Source organism: Stegostoma tigrinum, unplaced genomic scaffold (genome assembly GCF_030684315.1).
Source record: "Stegostoma tigrinum isolate sSteTig4 unplaced genomic scaffold, sSteTig4.hap1 scaffold_140, whole genome shotgun sequence".
NCBI lineage: Eukaryota > Metazoa > Chordata > Chondrichthyes > Orectolobiformes > Stegostomatidae > Stegostoma > Stegostoma tigrinum.
The window spans coordinates 306,430-325,634 of record NW_026728086.1 but is presented as its reverse complement, the minus strand read 5'-3'; the positions used below and the strand labels follow the sequence as shown (position 1 = coordinate 325,634).

The window sequence follows — 19,205 nt, the reverse complement described above, 5'->3', positions numbered from 1 at the left end:
TTAACGTTTCGGGTGCAGTGCCCCTTCCTCAGAGCGACTTATTAAAACCCCAGGATCGCTAATGTAACAATCTTTCTCATCCAGTTCTCAGTGTCATTTGTCTCAAAATGCAACATTGCGACGACGATCATTTGCTTCTGACAATAACACAAAGCACTGCGCATGCTCCAGCTCACCGTGAAGTCTGGCTGATTGATGTCAGTGCGCGACCAATAGGAGCACAGATGTGCCGTGCATGACCGGGCGGATGTCGCCCAATCGGAATGAAGGGAGGGCGGGATCAGTGAAAACCAAACCACGTGATCATCCACGACAGCGGTCCAGAGTCGCTGAGATAACCGGAACTGCAGATGCCGGAGAACCAAGATAACACGATGTGCAGCTGGATGTGCACAGCAGGCCAAGCAGCATCAGAGGGTCTAGATCCTTTGCTGAGACCAAGATTTGTGCAATTGAGGTAAGAGCAGGCCGCGGTAAAGAAAGCAAACCGGCAGAAAGCTGGAGGGAAGTGATATTCGTATGGGTTTGGAAGTTTTACAAACAGTTAGTGTACGTCGGAAAACACACGCATTTGAAACTCCCAGACTCACGTTTGCAGAAAACAAATCAACGCCTCAGATGGCGATAGGCCCGTGTGACCGTCACCATCTTTATTGGGGGCAATGATCCGCGGGGCGCACGCGCGAAAGCTTTGAAACTTTAAAAGGGCCGGGGTGAAGCTGGAGGAACACGACAGGACAGCCAGCATCAGAGAAACAGGAAAACTGACGTATTCGGGCCCACACCCTTCAGAAATGGGGGAGGGGAAGGCGATACTGAAATAAACAGGGAGAGACGGGGAGACAAGTGGAGAGGAAACAGACAAGTTAAAGAGGTGGGGATGGAGCAGGTAAAGGTGAGTGTAGGTGGGCAGGGGATGGGTCAGTCTATGGAGGACCAACAAGTCAAAGGGGTGGGATGAGGTTAGCAGGTAGGAAATGGGGGTGTGGCTTGAGATGGGAGGAGGGGATAGGTGAGAGGAAGAGCAGGTTAGGGAGGTGGGGATGAGCAATTGTTTATTGCAAACTGAGTGGAGGTGTTCTGTAAAGCGGTCCCTAAGCCTCTGCTTGGTTTCCCTGATGTAGTTGAGGCCACAATGGGAACAGCTGATGCAGTGTACCACATTAGCACCTGCATTCCCCATACAGATGGCCTAAAAGCCCTACGCTATTTCCTGTCCTGCAGGTCTGACCAGTTCCCCTCCACTGACCCCATTATGTGCTTCGGTGAACTTGTCCCACTGCCTACAGACAAAGGGGGTGGCCATGGGTACCTGCATGGGCCCAAGCTTTGCCTGCCTCTTTGGAACAATCCCTCTTCTGTACCTCCTCCTCCAGTACATGGATGACTGTATCGGCGCTGCCTCGTGCTCCTATGAGGAGCTCGAACAGTTCGCCCACTTCACCAACACCTTCCACCCCAACCTTAAGTTCACCTGGACCATCTCTAACCACCTCTCTCACCTTCCTGGTCCTCTGTTTCCATCTTGGGGAACAATCTCAAAACCGATATATATTTCAAGCCCACTGACTCCCATAGCTACCTAGAATACACCTCCTCCCACCTGTCAAGTTTGTTTTCGGAGACCCTCACGGACGTGCTGCAATAACAAGACACAGACCTGTTTAGAAAAACACCAATCATTTTCTTACCAAGCAAGTACAAGCTGTGAAGAATCACTGTACTCAACCCGGCACACAGTGCAGAGTCTCACAAGGAGTTCTCCCTGGACAGTCCCTGCTTTTTATACTTTACAAAAGACATGATACAGAAAATGATTTCACAATTTACAATGGCATCATACATAAAACAATTACTACAACAGACAAAAACAGGATACCAAGCAATTATTACATCAACAACATAAAAGACCAGGATATAGTTTTGATTGCTTGTGAAGTAGCTGCTAACGGCAGGAGGCGATTTTGAGTTGTTGTCTGGGACAGATTGTTTTTCAAGTTGCTAGTGTGTCTGGCTAGGACAAAGTCAGTGCCCTGGCCCCTTAGTCAGCGACAGAAGTTACATACTTTCGAGGTTTCACACCTTTACAAATTTTCCCCACCTAACCCTATTTGATACAGATTGATTCTAATTTCAGTTCAGTCAGGAAACTTAAGACAGTGTCTGCATACCGATGTGTGAGAAGAAAAGGAGTTACAAAAGCTTTACACTGAATTCCTAGCTGGGCAGGAAGCTTCAGGGCAGTGCCTGCATACCGATGTGAGTAGATAAAAGACTTTACTTCTATAAATCAAAGTCTCTGTATAGGAATCAAATGCAGATGAAAGACTTTGATTTCTCTACTTCTTTAAATTAATGGGATGTTATCACATTAACATCTCACACCCACCCTCCGTCCTGCAAAAATGCCATCTCCTATTCCCAATTGCTTCACCTCTGCCGCATCTGCTCCCAGGATTCCACTCCCGTACATCTATGATGTCCTTGTTTTTCAAGGACCGCAACTCCACTCCCCACCTCCCCACTGCAGTGGTCAAGAACACCCTTGACCGTGTCTCCTGCATTTTTCTACAACTCCTCCCTCGCACCCTGTCCCTGCAAAAACAACTGAAAAAGAATCCCCCTCATCCTCACATACCACTCCACCAATCTCCGGATCGAACACGTCATCCTCTGACACTTCCGCCATCAGCAATCCGACCTCACCATCAAAGACATTTTTCCCTCCCCACCCTTGCTTGCCTTCCGGAGAGACCAGTCTCTCCGTGACTCCCTTGTCCGCTCCACACTGCCCTCCAACCCCACCACTCCTGGCACCTTCCCCTGCAACCAAAGGAAGTGCTACACTTGCCTCCACACCTCCTCCCTCTTCTACCCCCCCCCCCCACCATCCCAGGCCCCAAGAAGACTTTCTACATCGAGCAGATGTTCACCTGCACATCTGCTAATGTGGTATACTGCATCCCCTGTACCCGTTGTGGCCTCCTCTACATTGCGGAAACCAAGCAGAGGCTTGGGGACTGCTTTGCAGAACACCTACGCTCAGCTCGCAAGAAACAACTGCACCTCCCAGTCGCGAACCATTTCAACTCCCTGTCCCATTCCTCAGATGACATGTCCATCCTGGGCCACCTGCAGTGCCACAACGATGCCACCCAAGGGTTGCAGAAACAGCAACGCATATTCTGCCTGGGAACCCTGCAGCCCAATGGTGTCAATGTGGATTTCAGAAGCTTCGAAATCTCCCCTCCCCCAACTGCATCCCAAAACTAGCCCAGCTTGTCCCTGCCTCCCTAACCTGTTCTTCCTCTCTCCTATCGCCTCCTCCCACCTCAAGCTGCACCCATATTTCCTGCTTACTAACTTCATCCCACCCCCTTGACCTGTCTGTCCTCCCTGGACTGACCTATCACCTCCCTACCTCCCCACCTATACTCATCTTTACCTGCTCCATGCCCGCCTCTTTAACTTGTCTGTCTCCTCTCCAAATATCTTTTCTCTCCATCTTTGATCTGTCTCTCCCTATTTAGTTCAGAATCCTCTTCCCCTCCCCCATTTCTGATGAAGTGTCCAGGCCCGAAATGTCAGCTTTCCTGCTCCTAAGATGCTCCTTGGCCTGCTGTGTTCATCCAGCTCCACACCTTGTTATCTTGGATTCTCCAGCATCTGCAGTTCCTATTATCTCTTATCCAAGAGAAATGTTTGTTTCTTATGGATTTCTTTCCCAGACTGTTGGATCATAGCAGCTCACACTGCTCTTGCTCACTTCTGTGCTCCCTGATCACCTTTGTCGGTGTCTAATCTCTTCAGTCTCTAATGATGGATAGATTTGATCTCTGTAGTATTTTACTGTAATTTCCTTGTACCTTTTTTGTAAATAAATTTTCCACTGCTGCCCACCCCCTGACCATGTGCTGCTCTCTTACCAGATTAATTTTTGAATGGTATCTTTCACAGTCAGGAAATATTTTCCCAGAAAGAGAGTGTATTTTTCTTCCATTTCAGACCCCAAATTCTACAGCGTTTTTATCTGTGTCATTCATTTTGCACTTCTGCAACATTTACTGTGTGTTTCTCCTTCCACAGATACCAGCGATCGTTGCCAAAGCCCTGTTCCCTGTGGGGAAGGTGATGTTTAACTTTCGTGTGCTGCTGCAGTTTGTATGATAAAGGTGCTCAAATGGAGCATTGTGAGAGAAGTTACAGATCATTCATCTAGCGATACCGAAGAGCTAATGGTGTATGTTCAAATCAACAAACTATTTGTATTTTTATCATCTTTTATAATTTCACAAAAATATTATCAACAAACTTTTGACGTAAGGCCATATTAGGTCAGGTGACCAAAAAGTCACCAAATCTACAGGTTTTCCTGACTCTCTCAAGGAAAGCAAACCTCAGAGGTTTATCAGGGGAATTCCAGATCACGTTTTCTGGCAACTTTACAAACAGCCTCCAATAGTGAAGGGATGATTAAACGCATTGTTGGAGTCTGGAACTAAATGAGTTGTTGAAGTCTTGAAGGTTGTTTGGTGCAGGGAGATAGGGCTCATCACAGCCAGGAATTAAATCAAGGGTGAGAATTTTAAATTGTTGTTTATAAATAGGAGCCTTTGTGGGTCAGGGAGCACAGCAGTGATGGTGAACAGGTCTTGGTACAAATGAACTTGTGTGCAGCAGAATTTTAGGTATTCTTGAGGTTGCAGGGATGTTGAATGTGGGAGGCCGACTGGCAGTGAGTTTGGGTAGTTAAGTCTAGAGATAACACAGGAATAGATGAGAGGTTCAGCAGATGAGCTGAAACTAAGGTGTCACTGTCAGTCATTGTCACTGAAGTGGAAGTAAGTGGTTTTTGTGCAGAGCTCCGCTGTTTACCCTCACCTCACCTCAGGAATTCAGCTGTTTGTGAATTTGCGGATCAAGTCTGTAATAAGATCAGGAACCGAGTGCCCACCATGGCCCAAGCTGGGTGTCACTGAGCAGGTTACTGCTGAGTAAGTGCTGCTTACGACCGCTGTCAATGACGCCTTCCATCACTTTACTGATGATAGAGAGTAGATTGCTTGAGGGGAAATTGGTCGGGTTCGATTTTCAATGTTTTTGTGCTGAACAGACCTGGGCAGTTTCCCAAATTGTTAGTAGATGCCAGCGCCGTAGCAGGACTGAAATAGTTTGGCTTGGATGCTCGCAAGCTCTAGAGCACTAGTCATCGCTACTGTTGCCAGAGTGTTGCCAGGGCCCATAACCTTTGCACTGTTCATTCATTTCTTTAATATCATGTGAAATGAATCAAATTGGATGAAAACTCACATCTCTGATGTTGGGGACCTCTGGAGAAGGCTGAGATGGATCATCCAGTTGGCACTTCTGGCTGAAGATTGCTGCAGACTTGTCTTTTGCATGGATAGGTTGGGCTCCTGTGTCGGGTAAAGATGGGGATTTTTGGCATGCTTCCTCCAGTGAGTTGTTTAATTGTCCATCACCGTTCACGACTGGGTGTGGCAGAACTGCGGAGCTTGCATCTGATCTATTGGTTATGGGGTGGCTTAACTCTAACTCTTGCTGCTTATGCTATTTGGCATGCAGATAGTCCTGTTTGGTGGTTTTACCAGGTTGGCACCTTATTTTTAGGTATGCCTGGTGCTGCCCTTGGCATGCCCTCCAATACTCTCCATTCAACCAGTGTTGGTCCCCTGGATCAATGGCAATGGCTGTCTGTAGGATATGCTGGGCAATGAGGTTACAGATTGTGCTGGAGAAGGTCTGCTACTGTTGCAGTCTCTCTCAAAGCCTCATAGATATCTGGTTTTGAGCTCCTGTGTCTGTTCCAAGTCTGTCCCTTTTAGCCGAAGTTAGTGCCACCCAACGCAATGGGGGGTATTATCAAGTTTAAGATGAGGCTTTGTCTCCACAGGACTGTGCGGTGGTTGCTGTTATCAATCCTGTCATGGACAGATGCCTCTGCAGCTGGGAAATTGGTGATGATGAGATCAGCTATATTTTCCCCGTTTGGTGCGTCAGCACCTGCTGCAGTCCCAGCCAAGCAGCTTTGTCCTTTAGGACTCGACTAGCCTGATTGGTAATCCTCCTACAAACTACTCCTGATGTGGACATTGAGTACATTTAGTGCTATTCACACTCGCAGTGTTTCCTCCAAGTGCTGTTCAACATGATAGAGTTTTTTGCTTCTTAAAATTCACTCTTGGGATGTGGAAATCGCTGGCTGGACCAGCGTTTATTACCTGGAAGGTAGTTAAGAGTGAAGCACATCACTATGGGTTTGGAGTCACATGTCATCCAGACCAGGTAAGGATGGCACATTTCCGGAAAGGACATAAGTGAACCAGATGGGTCTTTCCTGATAATTGGCAATGGTTTCATGGTCATCATTAGAATCTTAGTTCCAGATCATTATTTAATTCATGTTTCACCATCTGCCATGGCAAGATGCGAACCCAGGTCCCCAGAATGTTATCTGGGTCTCTGGATTAATAATCTAGCGATAATACTACTGCTGATTTATCAACCAAGGGAGGATGGTACATGGTAATCAGCAGGAGCCATGAGACTTCCAGGCGTCAGAGTCAATGTTGAGTACTCCCAGGTCAAATAATCTGGTCAGAATAGCACTGTGCTGTCACGTCTGCTGGGACAGGGCTTCACTAAGGACAATGATAGTGGTGTGTGTCATTGTTTGCCAGGTATGTTTCCATGAGTCTGACACTGTTCCTTGACTCGTCTTTGAAGCGGCTCTCCAAATTTTGCCACTAGCCCCCAGATATTATTAAGCAGGAGTTTGGGGGGTCGATAGGGCTGATTCTGCAGTTGTCTTTCCTAGTTCCCTGGTAGATGCCAAATGGGCCACCCAGCTTCATTCCTTTGTTGAAACTTTGCAGTGATTTGCAACTGAGTGGCTTGCTGAGGTTGGCAAATTTCTTTCCCCGAAGGACATTAGATTTTTTTTTTCTCTCTGTCATCAGCAATCGTTGCCATGGCAACCAGTTGATTCTTCCAGTTTTTTTATTGAATTCAAATTCCACCATCTGCTGAGATAGGATTTGAACCTGGACTTCTGTTGTACATTTTAACATTCTGGATAAAAGTTAGTCATCAGGTTTGTTCACTCATTTTTAAATATCACTAACACAGGCATGGTTTCTTTGCAAAACACTGTCCATCATCCTGTCTCCTCCATCCTCCCCTCCAACGGCAAGTGAAGGAGACACATGCCCTATTCTCACGAAACTACAAATATTCCAACTCTTATTTCTCCTCCTCCTCCCTGCCTCTTCCCCGATGCCAATTCACAGATATTGTTACTTGTTCTGTCTGTTTCTCTTTTCTGGTTATGTCCTTCTCACCCATTCTGTTTAAAACCAATGTTCGACCTCACCGTCATTTGAAAATCCCACTCCATCTCTCTTTCCTGTCTGAAATCCATGTAGTAAATGTCCCTCAAGGATCTATCCTTGGCCCATGCTGTTTCTCACCAACATACTTCCAGGAGGTGAGATCTTCGACAAGCACTGTGTTAACTTTCACATGTATTCTACAATGTTCAGATCTAACTCGTCTCCATCACTTTGCTCCACTGTTACTCAATTATAAAACTGCTTATCATGCTTCCACTACTTGATTAGCTGAAATTTCCTCCAATAACACTTTGTGATAGTAAAACACATTGCCTTCAGTTATTATTACAAATTATTTTTCCTTACTATTGTACTGAATCCATCCCTCTCATTGGGAACTGTCTGAGGCTGAACTGCACCCTTCTCAATAATGCTCTCATATCTGGTCTCAAGAAAAACATCTTACCGTACATTTCAATCACAAATGCCAGAAATTTCAATCTCTAAAATGCTCCTTCTCTCCACCTCACTCCAGCTCATTCGCGACTGAAACCCCTTACCCATGTCTGTGTTGCCTTAAGCTTGACAATTCCAAAAGAGAACCCTCTCTTCTCTGCCTTATCAAGAATCTGCTCCCACGATGAGAAATATTTCCTCTGCATTTATCCTGTCAACTCCCTTAAGAATCCTCTATTTTTAATTAGAACATCTCTCATTCTTCAAAAAAAATCTAGTTAGTATATTCCAGACCTGTTTAGTCTTAGCTTAAAACATAATCCCTCCAAACCAATGATCATCTTAGTTCATCTTCTTTGAAATGCCTCCAGTGAAGTTATATACTTGCTCGAATAAGTGGACCAAAAAAGCTGCTCGCATTCTTCCAGATGTGGTCTTGCCAGCAAGTTGTACATTTGTCCTAAGACATGTATTCCAAACTCTTCTACTGCAAACACCTTGACATAAGCATAACATCCCATGACCCTTCCCGATTACCTGTTGCAACTGTGTGCTCGCTTCATGCTTCCTGCACAATTATTCCTGAATCCCTTTTGTGTTGCAGTTTTCCACAGTTTTTACATTTTTAAATAACACTGTTCTTTGGTCATGTCCTCAAAAAATAGCAACTTCTCGTTTTCCCAAAATATACTCCATTTGCCGACTTGTCGCCCATTTATCAATATCTCTCCATAAACTCTAACCCTCATGGAACTTGACTGTTATCCCTTTTTTATGAGATCCTCCCTCATTCTTCTCATCTTTTTGTTGGGAGCACTGGGCAACATGACACATCTGTAATTGCTGCCTTTTTCAGGGGCGTTTTTTCAAATGACTGGGAGAAGCTTACTGCCCCTTTCTCAGAATCGAGACAACTTGTTCATCAAGTTGCATTGGGCCGGAAAAGCTGATGTCTCATTGTGGCAGTGCAGCAGCACAGAAGGAAAGAAAAGGAAGCAAATCCTGCTGCCTGCATCTCACTAAATCTTGGCCATTCTTTGCCTTGTGTCAAACACCTGTTGTTCTGTTCAGTGACATGAAGCCCCAATGTGGAAATTCCTAGAAACCCAAATAGAAATCCCTCGAATCAGCTGCTGACTCCCACAAGGAATAATGTGCAGCAGGAACAATGCACAGTTACCCTCGGCCAGGAGGAGGGGATGTTGTGGATTCCTACTCTGACAGTGATGGATTTTATGAATTTGTGTTACAGGATATTACAAGTGGACTTTCAGGTAGGAAGCTCAATAATTGTAACACCAAACTCTGACAGAATTACTCAATTCATCAGGACCTGGATATTCGCATTGTGTGTGAGTATTGTGTTCCTGCTCATTCCCATTTGCCATGTAAAATCTCTCTCTTATTACTCCATTCTCTCAATAGATCTTTCCTACAACTTTCAATATATGTCCTGTAGTCCTTTTTTATGGCCAGTTGAGTGTACATTTTACCATTCTAATGTTTATCTTTTGTAAACACCTCCTATCAAAGGTCCCCTCAAAATCCTTTGTAACAAGGAGATCAATCTCAGTTTCCCCAAGCGCCTGATTACCGAATGACAGTTTGCTTCTTGTGTGTAAGGCACTCATCCACTTTTCATTTCCACTTACCTGCATGAGTACAGCCCCAACAATATTAAAGGAAGTTAACATCCTCCAGATGAAGCAGTGTCGGAGTGGTGTCCCATCCACCACATTCAACATTCCCTTCTACACCACTGAGGCAAAGTGGCATCTCTGTGCCTAAGGTAAAGTCACCATTATCTTACCTGACCATCGGGCTGGTTTAACCTGAAGATTACCATACCCCAGGCAAGAGGAGAGGTTGTGAAGGAGAGTCCATCTATTGTCGATGGATATTCTCAATATGTCCCAGCAATACCTAAGTCACATGAAATTATAACTTTTAAAAAAAACCCTATCCATGCAACTAAAAACCCTCTTCCTACAAACCATTCTGTTAAATCTCCTCTGCCCCCTATCAGGGACCCTCCCGTCCTTCACGGTGTGTGGGGGATCTTTGGTTTGCACAGACTCAGCTCGTCTCTGTGATGTCATCATGCTGTGACAATGGCACTGAACCTCACTGTCTCTGAGGGTGGTAGGCACCGAGATCCTCATAGCGTTTAAGGCATATTTAGATGCCCACTTGTGATGCCAACGCAGACAGGTCTATAGGCCAAGTGCTGGAAAATTAGATTAGAATAGTTAGGGTGTGGTTTTTAACCAGCCCAGGCTGGATGGGCCACAAAGCCTTTTTCTGTACTGTAGTCCTCTGAGACTCTTCACATAGGAAGATGCCCAGCAATATTTCAAGTTATTTCAGAAAATGAGATATTAGAATAAATGACTCATGATTGGTCAGTGTTTTCGGGAGAAAAGTGAGGTAGAGAGGTAAAGCGGTTGACTTCAATTCTGGGGCCTGAAGCCCAGGAAATTGAAAGTACCGCCATCATGTGGATGAATAAAAATAAGGATTGTATTAGAGGAAAGAAATATCGTTCTTGTATCATTGATCTGTGAGGCTGGATGATATGTGAGACAAGAAGGGTTCTGAGACTGGAGAAGACTACAAAAATAGAGAAAAGTGAGCTTGGAGGAGATTACAGAAATGGGGAAGATTGTGAGGCTGTAGGAGACCAGACAAAGGGAGGTTTGTGACGGTAAAGACAATTATAGAGCTAAAGAAGTTTGTGGGCTGGAGGAGATGACAGATAAGGTGGTCTGTGAGACTGGAGGAATCTAGATAGATGGTGTGAGTTGAGGCTGGAGGGGGATTCCACAGATGTGAAGGGTGTTGAGGCTCGAGAACGATGCCTGCAACAATGCAGGTAGCGTGGCTTGAGGGCATGATCTGGAGGGTAGTGAGGTCTGAGGTATGATTCCTGCAGTAGGGAGGGTAGTGAGGCTCCAGGGTGGATTATCATCATAACAGCACAGTGGTGTACTTACAGCAGATGGAGTGCAGCAGTAATAGAAAGTACCACTTTCTCCAAATCGAATAAAAGTGGAAATCAATATTTGCCTGTGCAGCAAAGGCCACGTCCCACAAGTAAATTAAAATTGATGTGTCTCTGGTTTGGAGAGAGTGAACAGAAGCTCAGGTAATTCTCCATTGTAGCAATGTTTGGTAACTGTGGAGTACAACATTCAGATAATTGGCAAAAAATGCAGAGTGAAAATGTGAAGAGTGTTTGACTCCGCAAGTTCCCAGGATCTGGAACAGTCTGAATGGCAGCTGGATGCAGATTTAGCAGTTATTCTCAAGAGAGTTGGGATTTAACTTTTCAAGGAATGATGGGCAAATGGTTGGGGAATTGTTTCAGTTTTGCAGCACCTCCCAGAGTGAGAGTGAAGCCTTTGACATGATTCCACATGGTAGACTGATGCGTAAAGTTAGATCACATGTGATTCAGGAAGAGCTTGCTAATTGGAAGCGGAATTGGCTCAGTTGGAGGAGAGACCGTGGTGATGGAGGATTTTTCAGAGTGGAGTTCTGTGACCAGCATGTTCCACAGCATTTGGCACAGGGTCCACTTTTGTTTCTCATTTATATTAATGATTTGGATGAGAATTTAAGGGACAAGATTAGTAAGTTTGCAGATGATACTAGAATTAGTGGTATGAAATGTTGGTATAGTGGTCAGTGAAGGTTATCGAAGATGACAGCAAGATCTTGATCAATTATGTCAATGGGTTGAGGAGTGGAGGATGAAGTTCAATTTGAATAAATGTGAGACATTGTATTTCAGTAAAATGACCAGGGTAGGACTTGCACAATTGATGGTTGCACCCAGGGTAGTGTTGTGGAACAGAGAAATGCTGAGATTCAAGTGCATAATTCTTTGAAGTTTATGTAGACAAGTAGACAGAGTGATTAATAAGTTGTTCAGCTCACTTGCTTTCATTGCTCAGACCTTAGAGTCTCAGAGTTGGGATGTTATGTTGAGGTTGTACAGGACATTGTTTTGGCTTCATTTGAGGTATTGTGTGCAGCTCTGGTCGCCCTGTTACAGGAAGGACATTATTATTAAACTGGAGACAGTTCAGAATAGACTTAGAACATAGAACATAGAACAGTACAGCACAGAACAGGCCCTTCAGCCAACAATGTTGTGCCGACCATTGATCCTCATGGATGCACCCTCAAATTTCTGTGACCATATGCATGTCCAGCAGTCTCTTAAATGACCCCAATGACCTTGCTTCCACAACTGCTGCTGGCAACGCATTCCATGCTCTCACAACTCTCTGCGTAAAGAACCTGCCTCTGACATCCCCTCTATACTTTCCACCAACCAGCTTAAAACTATGACCCCTCGTGCTAGCCATTTCTACCCTGGGAAATAGTCTCTGGCTATCGACTCTATCTATGCCTCTCATTATCTTGTATACCTCAATTAGGTCCCCTCTCCTCCTCCTTTTCTCCAATGAAAAGAGACCGAGCTCAGTCAACCTCTCTTCATAAGATAAGCCCTCCAGTCCAGGCAGCATCCTGGTAAACCTCCTCTGAACCCTCTCCAAAGCATCCACATCTTTCCTATAATAGGGCGCCCAGAACTGGACGCAGTATTCCAAGTGCGGTCTAACCAAAGTTTTATAGAGCTGCAACAAGATCTCACGACTCTTAAACTCAATCCCCCTGTTAATGAAAGCCAAAACACCATATGCTTTCTTAACAACCCTGTCCACTTGGGTGGCCATTTTAAGGGATCTATGTATCTGCACACCAAGATCCCTCTGTTCCTCCACGCTGCCAAGAATCCTATCCTTAATCCTGTACTCAGCTTTCAAATTCGACCTTCCAAAATGCATCACCTCGCATTTATCCAGGTTGAACTCCATCTGCCACCTCTCAGCCCATCTCTGCATCCTGTCAATGTCCCGCTGCAGCCTACAACAGCCCTCTACACTGTCAACGACACCTCCGACCTTTGTGTCGTCTGCAAACTTGCTGACCCATCCTTCAATTCCCTCGTCCAAGTCATTAATAAAAATTACAAACAGTAGAGGCCCAAGGACAGAGCCCTGTGGAACCCCACTCACCACTGACTTCCAGGCAGAATATTTTCCTTCTACTACCACTCGCTGTCTTCTGTTGGCCAGCCAATTCTGTATCCAAGCAGCTAAGTTCCCCTGTATCCCATTCCTCCTGACCTTCTGAATGAGCCTTCCATGGGGAACCTTATCAAATGCCTTACTGAAGTCCATATACACCACATCCACAGCTTGACCCTCATCAACCTTACTAGTCACATCCTCAAAAAACTCGATAAGGTTTGTAAGGCATGACCTACCCCTCACAAAGCCGTGTTGACTGTATTTGATCAAGCCATGCTCTTCCAGATGGTCATAAATCTTATCCCTCAGAATCCTTTCTAACACCTTGCAGACGACAGACGTGAGACTTACCGGTCTATAATTGCCGGGGATTTCCCTATTTCCTTTCTTGAAGAGAGGAATTACATTTGCCTCGCTCCAGTCCTCAGGTACGACTCCAGTGGAGAGCGAGGATGCAAAGATCTTCGCAAGTGGCGAAGCAATTGCATTTCTCGCTTCCCAAAGCAGCCGAGGACAAATCTGATCCGGGCCTGGCGACTTGTCAATCTTAATGTTTGACAAAATTTTCAGTACATCAGCTTCCTCTATCTCTATCCATTCCAGCATGCACACCTGCTCTTCAAAGGTTTCATTCACTACACAGGTCGTTTCTTTCGTAAAGACAGAAGCAAAAAACTCATTTAGGGCTTCCCCTACCTCCTCAGGCTCCACACACAAGTTCCCTATGCTATCCCTGATCGGCCCTACTCTTTCTTTGACCATTCTCTTATTCCTCACGTAAGTGTAAAATGCCTTTGTGTTTTCCCGGATTCCTTCTGCCAAGCCTTTCTCGTGCCCCCTCCTGGCTCTCCTCAGACCATTTTTGAGCTCCTTCCTTGCCTGCATGTAATCCTCTCTAGCTGAACTTGACCCTAGCTTCCTCCACCTTATGTAAGCTACCTTCTTCCTTTTCACTAGAAGCTCCACCGCTCTCGTCATCCAAGGTTCCTTTATCTTACCCCGTCTTGCCTGTCTCAGAGGGACATATTTACTCATCACTCCCAACAACTGTTCCTTAAACAATCTCCACATGTCTATAGTTCCCTTACCATGGAACAACTGCTCCCAGTCCATGCTTCCTAACTCGTGTCCTAACTTGCTGGGATGTTGCCAGGAATGGAGGGCTTGATTATCAAATAGACGGCCAAAGCTGGCACTTTTCTCACTGCAGCATAATGGGTTAACGAGTGGCCTTAGAGGTTCATAAAATCATGAGGGCACAGATTATGCAAATAGCAAGGGTTTATTCCCGAGGTTGGCTGATTTCAAGACAAGCGGACATGTGTGTAAGGTGAGAGGAGAAAGACATATTTAAAAAGACATGAGGGAAACTTTTATTTTTACGGAGTTGTCCATGTGTGGAACAAACTTTCAGAGGAAGTGGCAGATACAGGTACAGTCACGTTGTTTAAAAGACATTTGAATTAGGACATAGACAAGAGAGGTTTAGAGGAGTATATGCCAGATGCAGGCAGATGTGATCAGTTTAAAATAAAACATATTTATTTAATATACATTTCAAAATTCTAAATTGGAGTAAGGCCAACTTTGACATTGTTGGGCAAGAACTTGCAAAAGATGATTGAGAGAGGTAATATGCAGGTCAAGGAATGCTTGGAAAGTGGGAGGTCTTCAAAACTAAAATAAGGAGAGCCCAGACACAATATGTTCCTGTTCATGTGAAGGGCAAGGCTGGTAAATGTAGGGGATACTGGCTGACTGGAGAAATTGAGGCTGTGGTCAAGAAAAAGGCGGCAGCACATGTCGGGTATTGACAGCAGGAATTGGGTCAATCCCTCGAAGTACAAGGGCAGTAGGAGTATACTCGAGAAATCAGGACGGCAAAAAGGAGACATGAGCTATCTTTGGCAAATCAAGTTAAGGGGAATCCCAAGAGATTCTGAAACTTCATTTGGGACAAAAAAGCAACTAGGGAGAAAATAGGGCCCCTTTAAAGATCAACGAGGCTGTCTGTGTGGAACTGCAGGCTGAGATAGTGAATGAGTATTTCACATTAGTATTTACTGCAGAGAAGGATATGGAAGCTAGAGAACATGGAGACATAAATAATGAGTCGTGAAAAGTGTCTACATTACAGAGATCTAGGTGCTGGATGTCTTAAAATGCATAAAGGTGGATAGGTTCCTGGCACCTGATCAGGTGTTACCCACAAACTCTGGGAGAAGCTGGGGAAGTAATTGCTGGCCCCTTGCTGAGGTATTTGTATCACTGACACTAGTGAAGTGCCAGAAGGCCGGGTGGCTAATGTGGTGCCATTCTTTCAGGAAAAGCCACGGGACCATCGACCGTTGAGCCTGATGTCAGTGGTGGGTAAGTTGCTGGTGGGGATTCTGAGGGACAGGATTTGCATGTGTTTAGAGAAGCAAAGACTGATTAGGGATAGTCAACATGGCTTTGTGAGTAGGAAATCTTGTCTCACTTAATTGATTGAGTTTTTTGAAGAAGTGACAAAGAAGATTGAAGAAGGCAAAGCAGTGGACATTGTCTATTATGGACTTCAGCAAGGCATTCACCAAAGCTCCACATGACAGATTGGTTAGCAAGATTAGATCAAATGGAACCCAGGGAGAGGTAGCTATTTGAAACAAAATTGGCTTGAAGGTAGGAGACAAGATTATGGTCAGCCAGGGGGGAGCGGATTCAGTCTAGATGACTATGAACAGCAGTGTGCTGCAAGGATCGGTGCTGGGTCCACTGCTTTTTTAATCATTGATGCAAATCATGTGGAATGAATATTGGAGGAATGGTTAGTAAGTTTGCAGATGACACTAAAATTGTTGTTGTAGTAGACAGCAAAGGCGTTTACTTCCCAAGCACAATGGGAACGTAATCACATGGGTTGATGGGCCAAGGAGTGATAGAAATAAGTTTAGTTCAGCTAAATGTGAGCGATTGCATTATGGTAATGCAAATCAGCGCAGGACTTAAACAGTTAATGATGAGGCCCTGGGGACTGTTATGCAACAGGGACTCCTTGGGGTGCATGTGCACAGTTCCTTGAAGGTGGATTGCAGGTTCAGAAGGTAGTGAAGATGATATTTGCTGTGCTTGCATTTATTGGTCAGTGCATTGAGTGTAGGAGTTGGGAGGTCAATGTTATAGGCTGAACAAGGCATTGATGATGCTGCGTTTGGAATACTGTGTTCAGTTCTGGTCTCCCTGCTATAGGAATGATGCTGTTGAACTTGGCAGGGTGCAGAAAAGATTTACAAGGATGTTGCAAGTGGTGGAAGTTTTGAGCTGTAGGGAGAAGTTGAATATGCTGGGTCTATTTTCCCTGGAGCATTGAAGGCTGACTGGTGACCTTATCGAGGTTGTTAAAATTATGGTGGGCGTAGGGTGAATGGCCAAGATTGTTTTCCCAGGTTAGGGGAGACGAGAACTAATAACATTGGCTTAAGCTGAGAGGGAAAGTCTTAAAAGGGAACCAAAAGAACTGCAGATGCCTTAAATCTTAAAAAAAAACAAATTTGCTGGAAAAGCTCAGCAGGTTTGGCAGCATCTGTGGAGGAGAGAAGAGTTTCGGGTTCTGAGGAAGGGTCACCGGTCCTGAAATGTTAACTTTTTTTTTCCTCCTTAACAGATGCTACAGGCCTGCTGAGCTTTTCCAGTGAATTTGTTTTTTTTTTAAAAGGGAAAGTGGGTGGTGCCTGTGTAGAATGAGCTGCCAGAGGAACTGGTGGAAGCTGGTAGAGTTACCCATCCAGATACCTCTTAAATGTCCTATGTGAATAGGAAGGGTGTAGCAGAATATAGGTCAAATGCTTGCAAATGGGATTAGATTAATTTGGGATATCTAGTCAGCATGGAAAACTGGGACCAAAGGGATTGTTTTGTGCTGTACAACGCTGACGAAGCATTTTTTGTTTTCATTTCAGATTTCCACAATTTTACTTCTGCACTATTCTTAGTCTTTCAGAGGGATCGAAAGGTTGAGTTACAGATCTATACAATGACTGTCCTTCCTCGCTGGCTTCCCCCACCTCTCTCTTTTGGTAGTTTTATGCAAACACTGACTGGATCCCTTACCTGGAGGATATTTATGAATGAATTTGTTCTAATGGTGATCCAGCATTTTCCCCAAGTATCGCTCCACACATGCCCAGAGAATTTCTCAGTTTCACAATCTGTGTCCTTCTGGTTTCTTACTCGCTCCACTTAACTTTCTGTTTGAAAGTATAGTCTGCAGTTGGAGAATTTAAACAGGTCCACATCCAGGTCTGACGGTCACTTTGTTTATCACAACCCAATTATCTCAGGATTTTGAACAATGAAGGAAAAAGCAGCACTCACATTGGGGAGAAATGCACATGGCGTGTGTGTTGAAGAGTCTGTGAAGATTCATCTGAAATGTCCGAACACCAGTGCAGTGACGCTGGGAGACAGAGTGTGGAAATGTGCAGATTGCAGGAAGGAATTTCTTCATCCATCCCAGCGAGAAACTGACCACCAGAGTCACACTGGAGAGAGACCATTGACCTGTTCTGCATGAGGGAAAGGCTTTGCTGATTCGAATTCCCCGCTGATACACCAGCGAGTTCACTCTGGGGAGAGACCTTTCATGAGCTCTGAGTGTGGGAAGGGATTCATTGTCAGCCAAACTGTTAACACACCAGTGAGTTCACAGACAACCACAGTTGAAGAACTTTGCTGTCACTCTCACTATCAAATGAACCATGGTTTTGGGCTGTTTGTACAGATGTTACCGATCCCTGCTCAATTAAAGGTGCTGGTATTGTGAATAAAATGTCACACTAACAGTTGTGTAAGGTAGAGCTTGGAAATAGTCACGTTGTCACAACACGTCGACACATTCGCACTGACTAAAGACTATCCACCTGCACAATATGTGAAAAGGGATTTCCTGGTTCATCAGGACTGGTTAACTACCAGCAAATTTCTGAATAAGTTGATTGGTTTGAATATAGCTAACAGTAGAATCAAAAATAGTATCAGTGATAATGGGAACTGCAGATGCTGGAGAATCCAAGATGACAATGTGTGGAGCTGGATGAACACAGCAGTCCAAGCAGCATCTCAGGAGCACAAAAGCTGACTTTTCGGGCCTAGAGAAGGTTCAAGGCCTGAAACGTCAGCTTTTGTGCTCCTGAGATGCTGCTTGACCTGTTGTGTTCATCCAGCTCCACACATTGTTATAGTAGATTCAAAAACCATGTGTTTTGGGCTTGTTGCTGGAGATCATAGAATCCCTCCAGTGTGGGAGCAGACCATTTAGCCCATCATGTCCGCTCTGACCTGACAAAGAGTGTCTTACCCAGACACTGTCTGCGTGAGTTTCCTCCAGATGCTCTGGTTTCCTCCCACAGTCCAAAACTGTGCAAATTATGTAGATTGACTATGCTAAATTGCCCATCGTATCTTGTGTGCAAAATGCAGGCATAGGGTAGGGTGTGAGACTGGGTGGGATGCTCTTTGCAGGGTTGATATTGACTGAATGGCCATCTTCCACACTAGGAATTCTGTGATGATCTCGATGGCCCTTTATTTGTTAGATAGGTCTGCACACCTTTACAATGACGGATTCTGTTGCTCTCCACAGACATTTGTTTATTGGAAACAATGTAATCTTTCATTTTGTGGATAAAAATCAAAGGAATGTTTGGATTTAAAACTTAGGTTTGGGATGAGTCATGTCCTATAATCCCTGATTACATTTTCCCTGTCGGCTATGAAACCTGGTGACCGCTGTGACTCTGCCTGGGGGCATTGCAGTCTCTTCAGCTCTTTACCTGGTGTCCGTAGCAGCGATGGATCTCATGATGGAAACATAAACCAAGACGTTGTATGATTTCTAGTACATATTTTCTATTTAGTCTTCTGTCCATCACTTCCCTAGAGGCTGAGATACTGGTCTGGGGACCTAGGTGTGAATCCATCTGGAAATAAGAATTTGATGATGACTGTGAATCCATTGTCTTTGTTGGGAAAAACCCATCTGTTCACCGATGACCTTTAGGGAAGGAAACTGCCATTCTTATCCAGTGATGTGATCATCCCATTATTGATTTTTTTTTAAAAATGTAAAAAAAAAACTCCTGCAAATACGTTTAACTCTGTCTTAATTTATTTGACAGCTGATGGTTCAAACTGCTTGATGGTCACTTTCTCTTTTGATCAAGTTGTGGCCATTTCGTGGTTGAAACCGTAGTAATTCTCGTACAAATAGTGCAAGCTCTGACATGCCACTTATGAACCAGACATCCACGTTGACCAT

At 44.7% G+C, this 19,205-nt stretch overlaps 1 long non-coding RNA gene across 1 annotated transcript; it reads left to right on the top strand.

Annotated features, from left to right (window-relative positions):
- The first annotated feature begins 304 nt into the window (after positions 1-304).
- On the top strand, positions 305-17,728 carry LOC132207731 (uncharacterized). Its single transcript, XR_009443759.1, has 4 exons — positions 305-457; positions 4,087-4,240; positions 9,061-9,160; positions 16,849-17,728. It is a non-coding gene; the product is annotated as an uncharacterized LOC132207731 (long non-coding RNA).
- Positions 17,729-19,205: the final 1,477 nt, after the last annotated feature.